We start from the raw sequence: 20,351 nt of genomic DNA on the forward strand, positions 1-20,351 counted from the left end.
AGTAGTTACCAGCCACACCGTACGCCAATAAACAGCTTGTGTACTTTGGTGAAAAGGTCCAGGAATGAAGTTGAAATGGTCCAAAATGCACCTAGGAAGGGGAGCGGGACAATTAATCCACGACAGACATACCTTCCATACCTTGTCAACCACCGGGCAGGTGCAGAACAAATGATAATCAGTTTCAATATCACTCTTACAAAAAACACATAGTGCATCATTTTCTGATAAGACAATACTCCTGCTAGCCAGATTATCCACCGTAGGGAGGCCCCTACTCATCATTTTCCAAGCAAAAATTTTAGCTTTTGGTGGTGCCGGGATGGACCAAACACTGCTAGGTGCACCAATATTGGATCCTACATCAGCTTCAGAGGTGATGGCACTATATGCAGACCTGACTGTATAAGTTCCAGACGGTTCACCCAACCACCACCATGAGTCAACCTGCCTCGCCCTAGGATTACACTCCAAGAGTCGTTGCATTAATTGCTGCTCCAGCGGTATCTCCCATTCGAACCTTTCCCGTCTCCAATGTAGCTGCCATGCCCACCTATGGCCTGTCCAATAGCCCATATCCTGAATAAACTGGTTTTGCTGTTCAGAAATAGTGAATAACCTCGGAAAAAGACTTGCTAGACAGATTGGGCCTATCCACTTATCCAACCAAAACCTCACTCTTGATCCTGATCCAATACTCCACTTAACCTTCCTATCAAACCAATTGTCTTGTTCTAGTCCGCCACATACCACAACTAGATCCCTCCACCATAAGGAATCTCTTCGGGAACTACTTTGAGCACAAAGGTTTGTCCCCCCACCATATCTCGAATATAATACTCTGACCCATAGAGAATCATTTTGGTGAAACAACGACCACCTCCACTTGGCCAGCAAAGCCATATTAAACCTGATAATATTTTTGACTCCTAATCCCCCCATCTTCTTTGGCAACGTCACCCTATCCCAGCTTATCCAGCAAATCTTGCGTTGATCTTCCTTACATCCCCACAGAAAGTTTCTTTGTAGACTAACAATTTCTTTGCTGACACTAGGTGGAATTCTGAAAAAAGAGAGAAATAATAATGGTAGCGAGGTTAAAACTGAGTTCAGTAAGCACACTCTACCAGCCATTGATAGGACCTTGCATTTCCATGATGACAACTTTTTCTGAATTTTGATAACAATGGGCCTCCACGTGTCTTTCTTTCTTGGATTGGCGCCAATGGGAATCCCTAGATATGTGAAAGGAAAGGATAAAATTTTGCAATTCAATAAGTGCGCATAGCTTTCCACCAAACCAGATTCAATTCCCAAAGCTCCGAAGTTGCTCTTGCAGAAATTGACTTTCAAACCCGAGACCATCTCGAAGCATCTCATCATACTTTTAATTGTCATTACATTCTGTAAGTTTGCCTCACCAATAAACATAGTATCATCAGCGTATTGGATAATACTGACAGGCACCTGTTGAGAGCCAACCTTCACCCCACCAAAACTATTTTGACTCACAGCTTCCCTCATCATTCCCGTTAACCCTTCCGCTACCACTATGAATAGGAACGGGGACAGTGGATCACCTTGTCTGAGCCCCTTTTTGGGACCGAATTCCTCTGACGGGCTTCCGTTCACCAGCACAGACACTCTGGAAGACATGAGGCATTCACTGATCCAACTAACCCATAGGTTATTGAAACCAAGACGTCTTAGCATATACAGAAGATAGGTCCAACACACAGAGTCATACGCCTTTTCGAAATCCACCTTAAAAAATAGGGTCGGCTTATTCAATCTCTTAGCCTCGTCCACAACTTCGTTTACCACCAGTGCACTATGAAGGATATTCCTACCCCCAATGAAGGCACTTTGCCTCTCATCAATAATACTAGGCAAGACAGACTTCAATCTATTTGCAAGCACCTTGGACAAGATCTTGTACATACACCCTACCAGAGAAATAGGCCTGTAATCACTAAGGCACCGAGGATCATCTCTCTTAGGTATTAAAGTGATGAATGCCGGATTTGTACCCCTGGGTAAAGTTCCCTTGTTATGGAATTCTCTTATAAAGCAACAAATATCCTGACCCAAAGTACCCCAAAATTCTTTTATGAATCTAAAATTGAACCCATCCGGGCCAGGGCACTTCGAACTACCACATTCCCATACTGCAGACCGAATCTCCACTTCAGTGAAAGGAGCAATAAGCACTTCATTTTGTTCTGAGGATAAGACCTTGAAGCTTACACCATCCAACACGGGTCTAGGTTGGCACTGTTCTTGGAATCTTTGTTGGAAAAAGTCTTTTACATGGGATTTGACCACCTTGGGCTCATCCGACCACACCCCATTTATGTATAGTCCCTTCATTTGATTCTTTCTTCTTCTCCAATTGATCATTAAGTGAAAAAACTTTGTGTTCATGTCTCCCTCTTTTAGCCAAGAGACCCTAGATTTTTGAGCTAGAATCGATTCGTTTCTCATAGCCACCTCCCAGAACTGATTTTGAAGTTCTACTCGATTCGACCACTCAGCTTCAGACAGACCTGATTCCTCTTCCTTCTTATCCAGCCTACTTAACATACTCACAATCCTTTTCTGAGCCGACATCGGATCCTCAAACTTGTTAGAATTCCATTCTCTTAACTTTCCTTTGAGAAATTTAAACTTCTCCTTCAACACATAAGCTCCCCACCCATGAATGGGCATCTCCTTCCATGTATCAAGAACAAATTTCTTGAAGGTAGGATCCTGAAACCAGTGATCAAGCGAGCGAAAAGGTTTTGGGGAACGACCTTGGGTATGGGGTAGGAGAAATTCTACGGTACCCATCTTATTTGAGAGGGTACCGGTATAGTTTTTTTATATTTTATATTTTTAATAATTTATTTAAATAATATTTATAATATTTTATTCTTTTAATTTTTAAATTATTTAGTTATTTTATTTTTATTTTATATATTTCAGTTTATTTGTAATAATATTATTTTATATTTAAATAGTTTAATTTTAATAATTTTTTAAGTATATTTTTATCTTTTTATTTAAAAATTTTGAATTTCTATATTTTAATTTTAATAATTTTTTAAGTATATTTTTTTTTGTCTTTTTGTCTTAAATTTTAGAATTTTTATATTGTAATTTTAATAATTTTTTATTTTTACTATTTATTAATTTTTTTCTTTTTTAATATTTTATAATATTATTAAAATCTTATAATTTTAATTTCTATAATTTTATCTTACTTTTTATTTTATAAGTATAATTTAGATTATTCATTTTATAATTAAATTAATTTTTTTAAAATATTTTATGAATTTATATAAAAAAATGTATTGAAACCCCTCTATTTTTGAGGGTACCATAGTAACTCCCATGGGTAGTGCATTTCGTTCAGAGATAAAAATATAAATAGAAGAAGAATATCATATTTGCAAAAGGTCCAACAACATTAATACAAATTATACTTTTCATTTATCTTTCTTTTACATATATATATATATATATATTTTTAAAATTCTACGTTTTACGCATTTATTGCACTTTTTCCTTTGCTTACAACATTTGACTTACGTACGTACCTTTCGTTTGTTTATAACATTTCATTTATTGCCTTTTACCAAGGCAGGACAGGCCCTAAACCTAGGCCGCCCAAAAAGAAGCTTGAGTTGAAGATAATCAAAAATATAATTATGCATTTATTAAAAAATTGTGCGGACTATCCTTTATCCTCTTAATCATATATTATAATTAATAAATTATTAGTAAGGCTGGCAGCAGAGCAGGGTAAATTAATTTTTGTCTTTTTATCCCCGCTTCCGTAAGAAGGATTTAAATTTTGAAGACAGAATTTATGAATACAAAATTTAAGAATTAAGTTATATTTTAATCAAATGTATAATTTTAAGTTTGTTATTTAGTTGTTTTTTATATTTTAAATTATTTAATTATTAAAATAATTCATTTATATTTTTGAATGTTTATAAAAAATAAAAATTTAACTTTAATTTATATATTTTGTATATTATATTATATATTTCTTTGCTATAAAAACTATGTAATGGGGTAAGTATAGGGGTAGAGAATTATATACTCGAACTTGTATGAACTCAATTTAAGTTGACTAAAATTCATATTTGATCAAAGCGAAATTTCTCTGTTAAAATCGGATTGGGTCACGTGGGTACCCATATATACACATTTAGTTATCATGCCTATATACATTGTTTAACCAATTGCATTAAATTCTCCTAATTGAAAAAGAACAATTTTTTTAATAATAATATATGTTTTTTTTTTCACAGATAATAAGTGACAATATTCTTATGAAAACAAAATAGTTTAAGTAAAAAAAATATTTTGTCAATAGTATATGATAACATATGAATAAATTTATTAAATGAAAAATATAGTATATTTATTTGAAATATGTTAAAATCATATTATTTAATTTCTTAATGTAATAAAAATATATTATTTTTAATAAAATTATATGTTTAATTTTTATTGGATATATATATATATATATATATATATATATATACTTTTTAAAATATTTGTATAAAATGATTTCATCGATTATTTTTCTTTGGACCCAGCCTCACGACTCTAAAAAACTTGTTGAAGTGGATTAATACCCAAGTTCATTTTTAACCATTATCAGACGAACACTTAGTTTCAAAGAAAAATAATGGATAAATCATTTTATACAAATATTTTAAAAAGTATATATATATATATATATATATATATATATATATATATATATATATATATATATATATATATATATATATATATATATATATATATATATATATATATATATATATATATATATATAAACATCACATCCTTTCGTCCTTTCAAGCATTGCTGCATACATAGATTGACTCTAAACAAAACGGCTGTAAGAATATTTGGGTTAAAAATTATCAATTAATGAATTGATAATCAATTTAATAAAATAGAAATTTACGCCAAACATAAGAAATTTATTTATAATAACTAGTGCAAGGTGCCTATATTATATATATTTTTTAAAAAAAGGTGTTAGTTAAAAGTTTACAGAAAGTAAAAAAGAAGAAGAAGAAGAAAATATCAATTAAATAAAAAAATAGTATTGAGAGAGAGGGATAGTGAAAGAGAGTATCTTGAAAGTTGTTATACTGATAAATTGTAAAAAAAATTGTGTAGACTGAAACAAATTATTGTTTTTATATTATTATAGATAATATATATGTTTTATACAATTATTTAAAATTTATTGTTTAAAATGTAATTAATGAACAATATCATTAAGCAATTTAATTTAAAGATTTAATGATAATATACTAATAATATAAAATAATTTTATACTATTATCTAAGTAATACTAAATGTGTTAATTTATACAATAATTATCTTAAATATTATACAAATTATTGGATAAAAAAATTTACACTCACATCATCATTAGACTCTTAATTTAAATCTAGGGAGTATATAAATTTCAAAATCTTTAAAGATGGATATTTTATGGATAAAAAATGGATTCTTTTGATTTTTATCAGCCAACATGAAAATATATAAGGAATGCCCTCAACAAATATATCCTGTCCATATATTGTTTCTAATCGATATAGCCTACCATCCACCCTATATAGCATTTACAAGATTTGAGATAAAATATTTAATTAATTGCTGCAGCACTACATATAGGTAATTGAAACATATCAATGAGTTCATAAACCACTCATAAGATGAATTAGAAAAACCCTTCATCCTAGCTATTTTACAGTCATACCCATTATTTAAATTTAATTAATTCAAAGGAACCTCATAACTAAAATAATGTTATTCCTATGTATCCAAAGATTATTCTCATTCTTTCTTATGTTTAAAAATTTCTTTTTATACCTACTTTGTCTCTCCGTCCTTTATTTATACAATAGTAATTATTGATATATGCATAATAATCATTTGAAAAGTTATATTTAAAATAATCTTTAATTGAATAACTATATAAAAAATATATTGATAAACATATATGTTATAATATTATATATATTAATTATATTTAACATTTTAAATTTAACTTAATTTTAAAATCAAGTATAGTAAATTTGCCTGTGTTCCACTGTGATTGTGGAGCATCTTTTCGTCAATTCCTAGTAGCTGAACATTTTATATTTATTTGTCAAATCGTGTCGTTTTACATATAAATACATCAGAGATGATGCAAAAGAATCCACGAATCTAGCACATAATTAAAAATGATAAAGGGAATGCACACGAGAGCATTTAAAATTTATTTACAATATAGTGACACGAACATGGATCTATTGCTAGATACAATAATTAAATAAGCTTGCTCCCCAATATTTTAATAAGTATTAGGTCCTAGGGAACTTTATTCGTATTTTAATGCACCCTAATCTTACCGTTGAAAGCAGATACATGAATCACTATGTTCATCGTTTCTTCCCTTTTCTGATAACTATTGTCTTACTCTTTGTTGCTTAAAATTCATGGTTGAAGACAAGTGGAAGTGTGGAACCCGCTGGTGCATTGCATTCTGCACTCTTTAAAGGTCTAGTGGCGGCTTTCATTTTTAACGACATTTTTACTATTATATATATTCTAATATTATCAATTCAATGTAATTTTATATTTACTTTTTATAAAATGGTCTAATTTGATTACAACATTATACAAACCACAATTATGACTTTGAAGTATTTCTTTTTATATACATTTTATTTAAAATTTAATTTTAACTTTACCATGTCGTTTTAATTAGTAAATGAGTTGACATAATAATTAAGTTTATTTTATATTTAATAAAATTATGAACTTCAACAATGAGTTGTCAATTGTCATAATTAAAGTCGTGATTAATTTATGGTCATGGCTTTCCTAACTGAAAAGTTTATAATATCGCAATTAGTTATGGTATGCAGTGTATTTGAACAATTCAAAGGAGCAATTAACGAAATATTTGACATAAAATTAACAAGAATTTAGTGTCAAGATTTTGCTGTGAAAACTCTTAACAAGAGAGGTAAAAATCACAAATCCTTCGTATCAATAAACTAGATCGATCAAATCGTGCCAACAATCAATCAAAACAAGTGTTAATACATGCAATTTGAGAATCAAGAAGGTAAAAACGTCTCAAAACAGAATGTACTGATTAAAGAGTAACTCGTGTTGTAGGCCACAAATTATAAGTCTGGGCGTTGAAATTGAAGAATTAAATGATTTGAACCTGCTATTAATCTTTTAGCTTGGTCAAGCAGTGAACAAATTAATATCTACCACAAATTTTTAGTGACTACCAAGTGTGTAAACGAGTTGAATTCCTCTCGCATTCATTTTAATTTGTTGACTGCAATTCTTATTGCTCAAGAGTTAATGACGGGTCCACGCATTTGATGTTTGGTTACTGTGATCTCTGCCATGACATATCAGTTTTGCTTTTCATCTCTCCTTCATGAAATTAATTAATCAAATTAAATAATCCGACAGCGGAAATTAAAAAAAGATTTAGAAGCCAAGAGCTGGAAGACTTACGTTAGGACTTAGGATATGTCTTGAGCAACAACTTTATGGAATTTGGTCATTTGTATTCATCATTGCACCGAAAGTAATATAAGATAAATGAATTTAAAATCGAGTCAATAACAATTTTAGGGCACATGAGTAGGATAAAATAGGGTATAGTCATTCTCATCCTCACCGTAACACCAAATTCATTTCAATTTTACGTTATGTATTCACCAAATCAAATTTATCCTATTTTATAAAGTTATTTATAAATAAATTAAACTTGTCCTATTTTACGAAAATAGAGTAAGATAATATCCAAATATAATAATTTTAGTATAAAATTTAATTTTATTCAATATTTAATGTGCACGATAATAACAAATGAGATAATATTATTACATTTTATATTTAACATATCAATAAAATGAGATATAAATAATACTTAAATGACCAATTTTTTATTTTATTAAAATTATTTATAAAGTATAAAATTCCAAATATATTATACAAAATTATTTTTTATTTATCTAGTTACTTTTTTTAAAAAAAATTATACAATATTTTAAAAATTAAAATTACCATTTAAATTTTTATTTAAAACTATTTTAATAATATTTTTATTTCAATTAATAATATACTATAAATTTACATATCAAAATTAACATGATTATATAAAAGATAAAATGTAAAATGCAAAATTTATATAATATGTGTGTATTATGCCTTTATATATTTTGTCTAAATATAAAATAAAATAAAAAATAAAGGTTACAATATGTATATTAAGTGAGATAATGTATAGTTAGTAAAAGGTATAATAGTCTTAAACAAAAATAGTGATTAAAGAGTTATAAGTGAATAGCTATTATTGATGGAGTGAATAAATTTTATATACATTTTTTTTCTCTATTTTATCCTTAAGAGATATGTTGGTGGAAAAATAATAAAATATAATAAAAAGAATATAAACGTGTAAAAAAATAGAGATCAAAGTAAGGTATCCTTGTTATAAATAATATTATATATTACTATATACATTGATATTATATAATATATAATTTTATATATTTTTTAAATTAATATTTAATACTATATATTATATTATAATATAACTTTGTTATTATAATTTTGTATTATATATATATATATATATATATATGATATAGTATATATAGTATATATAATGTATGACATATATATATATATAGAGAGAGAAAGGAAGAATGAGAACTAATTAATCGTGTTGCTTCCTATTACAACTCACTGCTTTAGATAAAAAGTATACTAAACTAACACAATAGGATAAGAGATTAGATAAAATGTCATATTTTGCTGTGTGTAAACAATAAATTATCTCACGATCGATAGAATTTATCTTATTCATATTTTCAAATGAGTTATAATAAGTGTATAATATTGTTTGGATTTCTTTTTCACTTCATTTTTTTTTGAAGGGACTTCATTTCTTTTATTATTATGTTTTCGGAGACATAAATACATTCTCCACTAATTGTGGATCATCTCTATTTCATTTCACTAAAAACAAAAAAGATTTGGCGGGTTAATTTTGACTTTAATTAGGATTTTAACCTTGTTAAATATATTTTATTTTCTATTTTGTATATCATCACCAAATTATTTGTCAGAATGTGTTAACTAAGATTTCTAACAACCCTTGGAAAGTTGTGAATTTCCTAACGATTAAAAACCCTTATTATGTAATTGTAGTTTTTAACCCCTAATAGATAATTAGGGTTATGTAACCCCATTAAATAACTAGTATTTATAACTCTTGTCTACGGTTTGAGACCCCCAAAATATGTTAGGGTCATATAAGCCATGTTAATATAGAATATATATATATATATATATATATATATATATATATATATATATATATATATATATATATATATATATATATATATATATATATATATATATATATATATTGCGTTTTGTAAATCGCAAGTACTTTCTGTGGGTTATCTAACCCTTGTTAATACTTTTTTAAAAATATTTTCTTATACATGTACATTTAATATTACACAAGATATTCTTTACATATATCATTGCTTGTATTATATAATGTAAAAAATCTACTTTATAATGACCTTTTTGTTATATAAAATAAAACTAGTAAAATAAATCAAATAATAGATATGTAAAATACAAAGTATGAAATTAACACAACCATAATCCTAAAACCCCAAACATAAAGCACAAGAAAACCCTCTCTTGGGCAATCGTACATAACCATACTCCTTTGCACTACAAAGACATGCGAAAAACATAACTATGTACCTGTAGTGTGTGATTGTAGAGACTAAACAATCGAGTTTGGATTTGATAACAGAGAGTATACAAAGCCTATGGTGAAAGTAGACAATATATGGGTTAGGAATTGAAGACTTAGGGATTGAAGGAACCAGAGAACGTATTGTACTAACAACAGAGTAGACAGTCAACAATAGAGCATAGGAAACCAATGGTAGAGAGCGAGGACTGACAATGAAGATTAGAGAGTCCTGAGACTTAGTGATTGAACCTAATGACTTAGGAATTAAAGGAAAGGAAAAAAAAAAAAAAGGATATCGAGAAAGAAAAAAAAGGTAGGAAGAGGGGGAGTCCAAATTTTATTGAAGATGGTGAAATTTTAATTGAAATAAAAAATAATGTTATCCAGAGTTCTTATTAAAATCTTAGAAACTTATTTGAGGTTTTAGTAACAATTCCGAGAACATAACTATAGTTAATAAAATTCCTGTAAATTACATACATAATTTTTTTTGTATGAACATGATTTATGTGGTGTTTTAAAATTAATAGCTAATGACTAGTATGTGTCTACGAGATGTGTTTTTTTATTAATTAAATATTATTTTAAAAAATAAATATTTTGAATATTGTACCTTTCGAGTCTCCAATTTGCCGACCTGACCGATTAATGACTCTACGCGTCATGGACGCTCGAGCCAAGAGGGCTATGTACCCTCTGAGTCTCCAATTTGCCCTGACCGATTAATGATTCTATGCGTCATCAACGCTCGAGCCAAGAGGGCTGTGTACCCTTCGAGTCTCCAATTTGCCGATCTGACCGATTAATGACTCTACGCATCGCCAATGCTTGAGCCAAGAGGGCTGTGTACCCTCCGGGTCTCCAATATGCTGACCTGACCGATCAATGACTCTACGCGTCACCAACGCTCGAGCCAAGAGGGTTGTGTACCCTTCGGGTCTCCAATATGCTGCCGACCTGACCGATCAATATCTCTACACGTCATGAGCGCTCGAGCCAAGAGGGCTGTGTATCCTTCGAGTCTCCAATTTGCCGATCTGACCGATCAACGTCTCCTGATCTCTAATTTTCCGAGCAGTCCGAACAGAACATATCTTCTTAATCCCCATCCAACCGAACATCTCGAACTTTAGGCTAGTCATAGGTGTATGGATGAGTGAATTCTGGTAAAACTAATCAAGATTGTGATTTCCGTAATTCTTGCGTAAGATTTGATTGCGATCATAAATGTGGATCATAGGCTCATTAGAGAGGGGATCCGCACGCATTTAAGGGAATGAGGATCGATGATACGAATCACGCGTATATGACCCATAGAAATAAGGAAAAAGCGACTGGAAACAGACAGGTTATTCTGATTCTTGAATGTTCTAGGTCTGGATGGCGGCTAGGTTCTCTTAGGGTTTACATCGCTAAGGGTTTTCCGGCTGCTATCCTCTTACTGGAACAAATATAAATAGATACCAAGTGCTTGTTTAATATAAATTGTTTTTAAAAATAATTGAGTCTGATATTTTTATCAAGTTGGTAAATAAATAAATAATTGGAAAATAATTTGAAGCAAATATGTAGTTACTCTACAAGATTAGTTTAGTTGACCGATAAACGTCACATAACAACGTTATTGAATTTCGAAAGCTGGGTCACGCACTCACACTCGTCACCAGCCACATTACGATTTCCAAAAATCTTTGACTTTCACTCAAATTGGCGTCGCTCATCTCTTCCTTTGCTTATAAGATTCTATTTCATAAATAGAATATTCTATTAAGGTTCAATAGAATATTGCATCGGGTTCATGAAATATTACGATTTATACCATATAATTTCAGCAGATGTTACAATAATTTTTTAGTTTTTTTTTCATGATAAGGAAAGAGATGACAGAAATAAGAATAACGATATATATGATAAAGAAAAATGCAAAAAAAAAATTACTCTAATAAAAATTATGAACAGATATAATGTTATTCTCTTATTTGACATTATTTGAAATAGTACTGAAATATTACTTGATTAATTAACAATATAGTACTTTAATTAATAATGTCAATTGAGGTTAGTATAGGCTGTATTAAGCTTTTATAAGTTCAACTTGAGATGTTTTATATTTATTTTAACCTGTAACATGTTAATTAGTTTGTTACAAACTTTTCTTTTAAGTTGGACTTTGCCTTTATATAAAGTTGACTCGACGTATCGATATATTTCTTTAGTCTAAAATAACTAACGTTATCAATTAACAAAAAGTTAAAAATATATTATTATCTCTGTTCTTTTATTTAAGACTTAAATATCCAATTCATCAAAATTAAGAAAAATAATTAATATAATTGATAACAATAAAATAAATTATTAATATTTCTTTTTCTAAAATTACTCTTATTTTTTTTTTGAATCCAAAGTTATCCTTATAATATTTCTCTTTTGTAATTAATACTTATATATCTTTTAACTAATTAAAAAATATATTTTATACTATTTATGTCTTTTAATTAATCCTCACTTTTTTTTAACTAATTAGTGTATTTATTTTTTTAAAAGAATTTATAATTAATGTATTTTATCAAATTAAAAATAATATTTTAATTAAAAATATTTTAATCTAAAAATATTTAATATATGAAACAATATAAATTAGATCTTAATTATATATAAAAAATAAACAATTATTCTAAATAGGTTGGATGATATAAATATAAAATGGGGGTTATATAATTAATTACAAGAAATAACTCTTTGTACAATATATACTTGGCTATAGTGATGAATTCAAAATCTTAGATTAGCGAGGATAATTTTTTTAAAATAAAAATTAATAACCATCAACATATATATATAAAGAACAAAATAAAAATATAAAAAATAATTATTAGTAGGTTCTATATAAATTTAGGGATATAAAATATAATATTTTTAAATACATATTAATAATTTAATTAAAAATTATTAAATTATTAAACTCAATTGATTACAGTAACAAATCCGAAATCTTATATTAATAGAGATAATTCTTTTTTGAAAATAAAAACTAGTAATCATGATCACATATAAAAAAAAAAACGTAAATATTAAAAACAATTATTAATTAATTTAATATATAAAATTAGAATATGTAAAATATAATATTTTAAGATAAAAATTAATGTAACGACTTGAACAGTAATGTAAGTTCCGTACTGGTTGGGTGCTTGAAATTGGCACTTGTTCCGATAGGAGTTTGGTGCATGCACGGTAGCAGAGCATGACGTACAATACCCAATTCCTGATTTTTTTTTCTCTTGATTCGTCCAATTTCATAGTATCAGAGTTAGAAAGCAAGTTGAGTTGCTGGGATTGTAATTAGTGAGGTCCCTGGTGTACCCAAAATGTACCTGGACACAACACACTCTATATCATTCCATTCCACTCACTACATGCATTCATGCATCCATCTCCCACTTGTCAATTTCAAATTCATACAAATTAAACCTTCCCCTGGTTAATCACCAATCTTCTCTACCCACTATACCAATGCAGTTTGAATTCCTCTTCTCCAATTCTGCTTTTCACTTTCACGCACTTACTATCACAAATCTCCATCGTCCCACTCTGCCTTCTTAACTCATCATTCTCTGCATCTAAAGCCAGGACTGCCTTCACTAAGAACAGGGCACACATGTAAGTAAGTACCTCTTTTTTGTTATGCATTATTACTCTTTTGGACGAGAAATTTAAATGGAGTAATTCATTTATTTGAAGAATTTCAAATTTTTTTGAGGTGAAATACCTTATTTGGATAGAGAATTTATAAAGAATTTGAAATATAAGCATTTGTGAAATTCCTTAAAATAGTAAAATTTCAAATTCTCTCAAAAAAGTAAGAATTTGAAATTTCTCATATTTTTTTCTCCTTATTTCACTTATATATTTTATCTTATCTCTTATCTCTTAATGTTTTTAATTATTGAATATTTAAAAATATTTTTAAAATTATTAAATATTATCTAATATTAATTTTTAAAATGATTAAATACTTAAAAATTAGCTAATATTTATTTTTATAAAATTTAATTTAAAAATCTCAACATATAAATATATTTTTAAAATTAATTTTATCATGGTAGAATCAAATTATCATATCTAATCTAATAATTTAAAATTTAAGAAATTTGAATTGACTTATCCAAACAAAATATTTTAAGAATGATAGAAATTGAAATTAAAACAATTCAAATACCAAGAATTTAAAATTCTTTAAATTTGTAAAATTTTTCATCCAAACACACCGTTTTCCTAAAATTCTCACCTTGTTGAGTGTTGACCCTTTATGCTAATATATATATCTACTCTAAATGTTCAATACATCTAGAGGTGGGCTGATAGCCAAAATTTTCAGATTTTTTCTTTATTTAAAATAAGGTAGGAATTAGGATAAAATTAAATAAAAAAAATCAAGAAAGATACTAGAAAGAGTTATATGTATAAGAAGATAAAGGTATTTCATGTTTCTTTTTAATATCAAGTGGTGATGAGGATTTGATCCGCCTTCTCTTATATTAAATATGGAATACTATACATATATCCTTAAATTCATGCACTTTTAATGTTATAGATTTGTGAACATCACTACAAAATTAAAAATCCACATACGAATGAACAAAAAAGGAAATATTTTTTTCTTATTTTGTTGTAATCTTTTTTATATTCGACAAAAAAAAATTTATGCACTAGATTATATATCAATTTCTGATGCACTAGATTATTAATATATGCTTACAATATCTATATTAACATTTTAATTTTCTTTACATAAAAGTTAGACCAACAAAAGCAAATACTTTGTCCAACTATTAATACATGACTTTCTATTTTGTTTTCTTGTATAAAGTGACCAATTTATATTTCTTTGACTTTATTGTTTAATTTCTGCAAACTTTATTATAGTATAATTCTGCCACTTCAGCGTATGTGATGTGGAACTTAGAAATTTGTCCTATAATGCAGGCCTTCCGAATCTTTCCAAACACCACCATTAGGCGATTCAAGTGATTCTGTTATTCTGCTGTTTTAGCAGAGATAAATATGCATTTATTTCCCCTTCTTCCACATTTTATGGGTTTGTAGTTATTCACGGTTAACATATAACAATATTACGTTTCTAAACTCGCATCTCTCTCTTATTGCCCCTTTGTATCCGTAGCCCTATCTTCCACACATAGAAGCCTCTTCTTAAGTTCTTATGCCTATTACCCTTTACTCTCAATGCCATACCAATTTTTGACTTTTTGTGCACTTTATACGGTTTTGCAGATACTGGATTGCAATTTTTAACTGTCTTTTTCAGCAGAGGGAAAATTTTCGAAGACGATGGAGCACAACGGACACAGTACACAAATAGATAGGTATTTTGTCCTGATTAGAAAATTCATTATTATGCATTCTGTAACGGAAAGTTGCATCATTTTTTCTTGCTAATATTAGAGTAAGTGAATTGCAATATTGATTCAATTGAGAATTGATCTGCATCACCTGCTGGCAAGTCTATACCTACATTTATTGGTTTTATGTGTCTGCAGTTTCTTTTTGACCAATGCAAATAATAGTCTACATGTTTTATGGTTTAATTAGCCTTTTGTTTTTTATTTTCTGAAATTTGAATTCTCAATGTGCCAATTCTTTCTCTTTGAAATTATAGGAATGAAACTTGAGTTTGCAACATCTCACACACATTATTCAATCCACTGAGTTAGATCCCAATAGTTAATGTGCTAGTGTTGAATTGTTCAACTATTGATATTACCGCTTGATACTAATTTTGATTAGTTTATAATTTAGTTAAAGAATTGTTTTGGTATATGAAAAAGTTTCATATTACTTAAGAGATAAAGTCAATAGTTTTCTATATATAAAAATATATTTCTCCTTTAACCCAATAATATACTTTTTTAAGGAAAACTATAATCGCCTAATGAGTATCAAAATAGATAATATTATAAATTATGTGACTCTAACAATACCAACTAACTTGGAGTTAGAATGTTAGTGTTAGAAAGAGGATAAGTCATTATTGTCTCTTAGTCTCAACTAAGGAGTTTGTTTCACTATGTCAAAAGGTTTCATATCTCTTAGGAATCGAAACAAAGGGTTAAGGATCATTTATAAACACTTTTCCCCTTAATTAATTGATACGTCTTTTCAATAACAAAATTATGAAAGTTCAACGAGCGCTAAAACAGACAATGACTCTAACAATATCAAAAAATTTGAGGTTAGAATATTGAAGCTAAAAATAGGACGTAGGTCACTCTTTTTTCTTAACTTCTATTCAGAAGCTTATTTTGATATGTCAAAAAGTTTCGCATAAATTAGGAGTTGAGGCTAAAGATTGTTTATAAACATCATTTTTTCTTAATCAACCAAGCACATTTTCAAGAACAAAATTATGACGGTCTAACAAACATCAAAATGGATAATACATCGGTTGTAGTGACCCTAACAATGTCAATAAACTTAAGGTCAAAGTATTTACAATAGCAAGAAGGCCTAAGTCGTTCTTATCCCTTAGTCTTAACTAGAGGGTCTATTTCTGTATGTTGAAAAGTTTCATATTACTTAAGAATCGAGATTAAAGGTTATTTATAAACATTATCTTTTCTTAACCCACCTAGACATTTTTTCAAAAGAAAAACTGTGATAATCTAATAAATATCAAAACAGACAATATTTTGGTTAGGGTGATCCTAACGATGCCAATGAATTTAAGGTCAAAATATTAGTACTAAAAAGAGGACCTAAGCCATTCATGCGACTTAGCTTTAACTAGAGGGCCTATTTTGATATGTTAAAAAGTCTCGCATTACTTAAGAATTAAGATTAAAGGTCGTTTACAAACATTATTTTTCCTTAACCTACCAAAATATTTTTTCAAGAACAAAATTGTGACGACCCAACAAACTCTTAAGCCGATAATACGTCAAATATGGTGATCCTAAAGCTGTCGGTGGACTTAAAGGCAAAACATTGGTGCTAGAAGGAAGACTTAAGTTATTTTTGTCCATTAGTCTCGACTAGGAAGTTTATTTCAACATATTAAATCGCGCTTTGAAGTGGAAGCCACTGATCATTTATAAAATAACTCTTCTCCTTTAACCCATTGAAGTGCATTTTCAATGGCAAGAACATGGCGGCCTTATAAGCCTCAAAACTAATAATATCTTTGTGATCTTAACAATGTTAATGAATTTGAAGCCGAAATAAGAATTATAAAGAGTGATTATTCATATATCTAGGCTCAACCAAGACCGACCAAAATAGGAAGTGTGACCTAAAACAAAATTTGAAAGAGATTTTTTCACTTTAAATTAGAGATATACATTTGGAGTTTTTTTTTTTACTAACATATGTGCATGAAAGCTAATAATAAATAGTTTTTTGTCAGTACATTTTTTTTTTTTGAACAGCAAAAAATTATATATTGATGAGGTATATCCTTGGACTTTCTAGAATCAATGTCATCATCTCATTCTTAGTTAACTTTTATAGGAATAAAATGGTATCTTTAGTTACAACTCTATACTTAAATTAGAAATTGAACCTTTGTCTTTGATTAATAGAAACAAATATTAAATCAATTGTCTGATGACTTTTGATCGTATAACTTAATTGTGGATTTCAATTTCTCTGATTGTTATAGTTTATAGAACGAGTAACAAAAAGATAGAGTTGTTGCATAGTTTTGGACATTTGGCATGTGCTTATCTACATCGGGCTTTTGTATATATTTATATATTTTTCTTTTGATATTTTTGGTTTTTATATCCAAATGAAGTACAATGCCAGTCTCTGTGACACATTTATTTTATAGCAGCAGTGCAAGACTTCCTATATTAATTAAGCTTGCGTGATCTCAATGAGGTAGTTAAGGATACATCTTCGTTTTTTAATACTTCTTAACTTCTCCTGCCCATTAATTAATTAAGACATTTTCTTTGGCTATAGTAGTTGTAAATAATTTCTTCTTTGCTTTGCCAGATCACAAATGGAATGTAAAGAAAGTGGGGGAAGTTAGCACTGTGAGATAAATTCAAACAAGCTAGGTACTAAACTGTTGCTAAATCACTGTACACTACTTAATTTGATAGTGTCCCGAGTCTTGACTCTGAATATTTGATTTGCAAAAATTTTCAACTTCACATCTATAAACACGTCATGTTCCCAAAACAAAGCACGTACACTGTTTCAAATATTTCATGACAAGCATGTGAGAATTAAAAGGAGGCTTTGAGGAGGAAATATAAATTTCCAATGCTGAAACGCTCATTAATTTATTTTGCTTCATATATGCATGCGATGTCTTATATAGATTTTCCTATGTTTCTAAAAAGATCAAATGGAATTAGAGGTGAACAACACATTTATTTGGTGTCACTATGTATTATCATATTTTTTAGATTGATAATTTTAATTTATTTTTACTGGAATTATCCGTCAAATTAAAATTTCTCTCTGTCGGAAATAATGTATGCAAATACGGCAGCATATTCAGGTAGGGGAATCTGCACATTTATTCTTCATATCGATTTTATTGATTTTTATATAGTCAAATTGTTCTTTGATCGATCTGCAACTTTTATATGGTGCTTAAATACTCATATTCTTATTATTTCACTAATTATTTTATGATTGAAGAGTATGTTGATTTTGATTCAAAATATATAAATTGTTTTGCTATAGAAATGCAGTAGCCGCTACAAGATAATGAACTAATTGCTAATTGCACTTTTGCATATCATGCATAACTATTCTTTTTTAAGGTCGGTCTTTGATACCTTTTGCTATTAATTAGCTTCATTTTTTCTCGTTAGTTACATGCCATCTAGTTTTATTCTTCCTCTGGTTGCAAAAGTGCATGAAGTAAAATAAGGATAGTTAACTTCCGGTGGCTTGGTTAATATAAGTAGATATATGTAATTTTACCTCTGTAAATGAGGGACTATTTATATGATTTGAACGTGCAAAAAATATAAACCAGTGCAATTTAGTGCACATATATTTTCACTTAGTAAGGTTTAGAGAAGGTAAATTGGCATATCATTTACAGAATTATTCCTGTAAATAAGGAGGCTGATTTTATTAGGATTTGATGAACGTGTATCTTTAAGTCATTAATTGATAGGGCATATTCTTACTTATGTTAATCCAATTCCAAACCTAAACATTCCACTGAAATGTTATTGTTAAGATAGTTCATAATTAATTAGTCGTGCTGAATTTACTTATATAAAATTATAGTTTGTTCTCCTAACTTTCCTAATACAACACACTTATCTAGATACTTCCTTTTTGAGTATAAGTCTTATTCTCTTTGACTCTTATTCTATTTAAGTAGTGTTCGTTTTCATTAACTATTTGGTACAAACGGAGGGACAGAAGAAGATGTGAGCATTGAGATCCATCGAAAATCAAATCCTATATATCGGCTCAAAAGGAACCTGGGTATTTCATTCTCACCAACCCATTTATGCTTTTTATTGCCTTCTTGTCTTTTGTTTTGGGAGACACATATCAAGATTTATATGTAGTATAGTTTAGTTGCTTAACATGCCCTAAGGAAAAATCTTAACAATTTTCTCAATGTAGATTCACTTAAAATTTATACTAGCGAGAAAGAGAGTTACTCCATGTCTCCATGTTTCTCTTCATTTATAAAGAGGAAGTCGAATAGAGAATGAGTGTGTAGTTATCTCTACAAAATAAGCATGTGCTGTTAAATGGTAATTTGTAAAAAAAGAAAAATTGAATATCAAAATTGCTTATATATCCTTAATTATTAGTTACAGATACTAGCTACTTCATCATCTTTAAGTTTATAGCACATGAAAATCAAATGTTGCATGATTCAGTAGGTATATTGATTCGAACCTGCAATCCTAAATTTCATTTGATTTTCTTTTTTGCATACCGAATACCTTTTTAGAGGGGTGAAACTTATCCAATTAAGTCTGTTTTTATTATAATAATTGCTTGAATAGCTGCATTTAACTGTCATTATGTTTTATTAAGGTATGTTTAGAGAAATTATTTCACAAACACTTATGAGAAAAAAAATAAAAAGAAAAAATGAAACAATTTTTCATAAGCTAACACTTGTTTATATATAGTGAGAAAATTTCTCTACCAATTATGTTTTGAATAAGCTAATTTTAGTTTATATATGAATAAATTTATTTTCTTTTTTCTTTCTAAAAGTGTTTCTAAAAAAATTTATCCAAATAAACTATTTGTTTGATTAAAAGAGTTTTTCTATCACGAATAAAGAGCTTTTATCGTAGAAAATTCTTATAAATTAATATTGAAACTTGTTCCGTATAATGATCGAAGTGATTTATTATTTTTGATGATAATTAATTTATTTTACCATTTTTGACTGTTGGCTATTGAATACATAATCTGTGCTCTTTATAAATTATCGAGTCAGGAATGCAGATGACACACCGACGGGCAAAAGTTTGTTAGACTCCATTTCGATCTCTTGGCCTTG

At 28.6% G+C, this 20,351-nt stretch overlaps 1 long non-coding RNA gene across 1 annotated transcript; it reads left to right on the forward strand.

Moving 5' to 3' along the window:
- Positions 1-13,123: 13,123 nt before the first annotated feature.
- On the forward strand, positions 13,124-19,183 carry LOC114915828 (uncharacterized). Its single transcript, XR_014427606.1, has 3 exons — positions 13,124-15,213; positions 17,679-17,725; positions 17,843-19,183. It is a non-coding gene; the product is annotated as an uncharacterized LOC114915828 (long non-coding RNA).
- The last annotated feature ends 1,168 nt before the right edge of the window (positions 19,184-20,351 follow it).

This window comes from Cajanus cajan, chromosome 6, assembly GCF_000230855.2.
Source record: "Cajanus cajan strain Asha chromosome 6, NIPB_CcT2T_4, whole genome shotgun sequence".
In the NCBI taxonomy this organism is placed as follows: domain Eukaryota; kingdom Viridiplantae; phylum Streptophyta; class Magnoliopsida; order Fabales; family Fabaceae; genus Cajanus; species Cajanus cajan.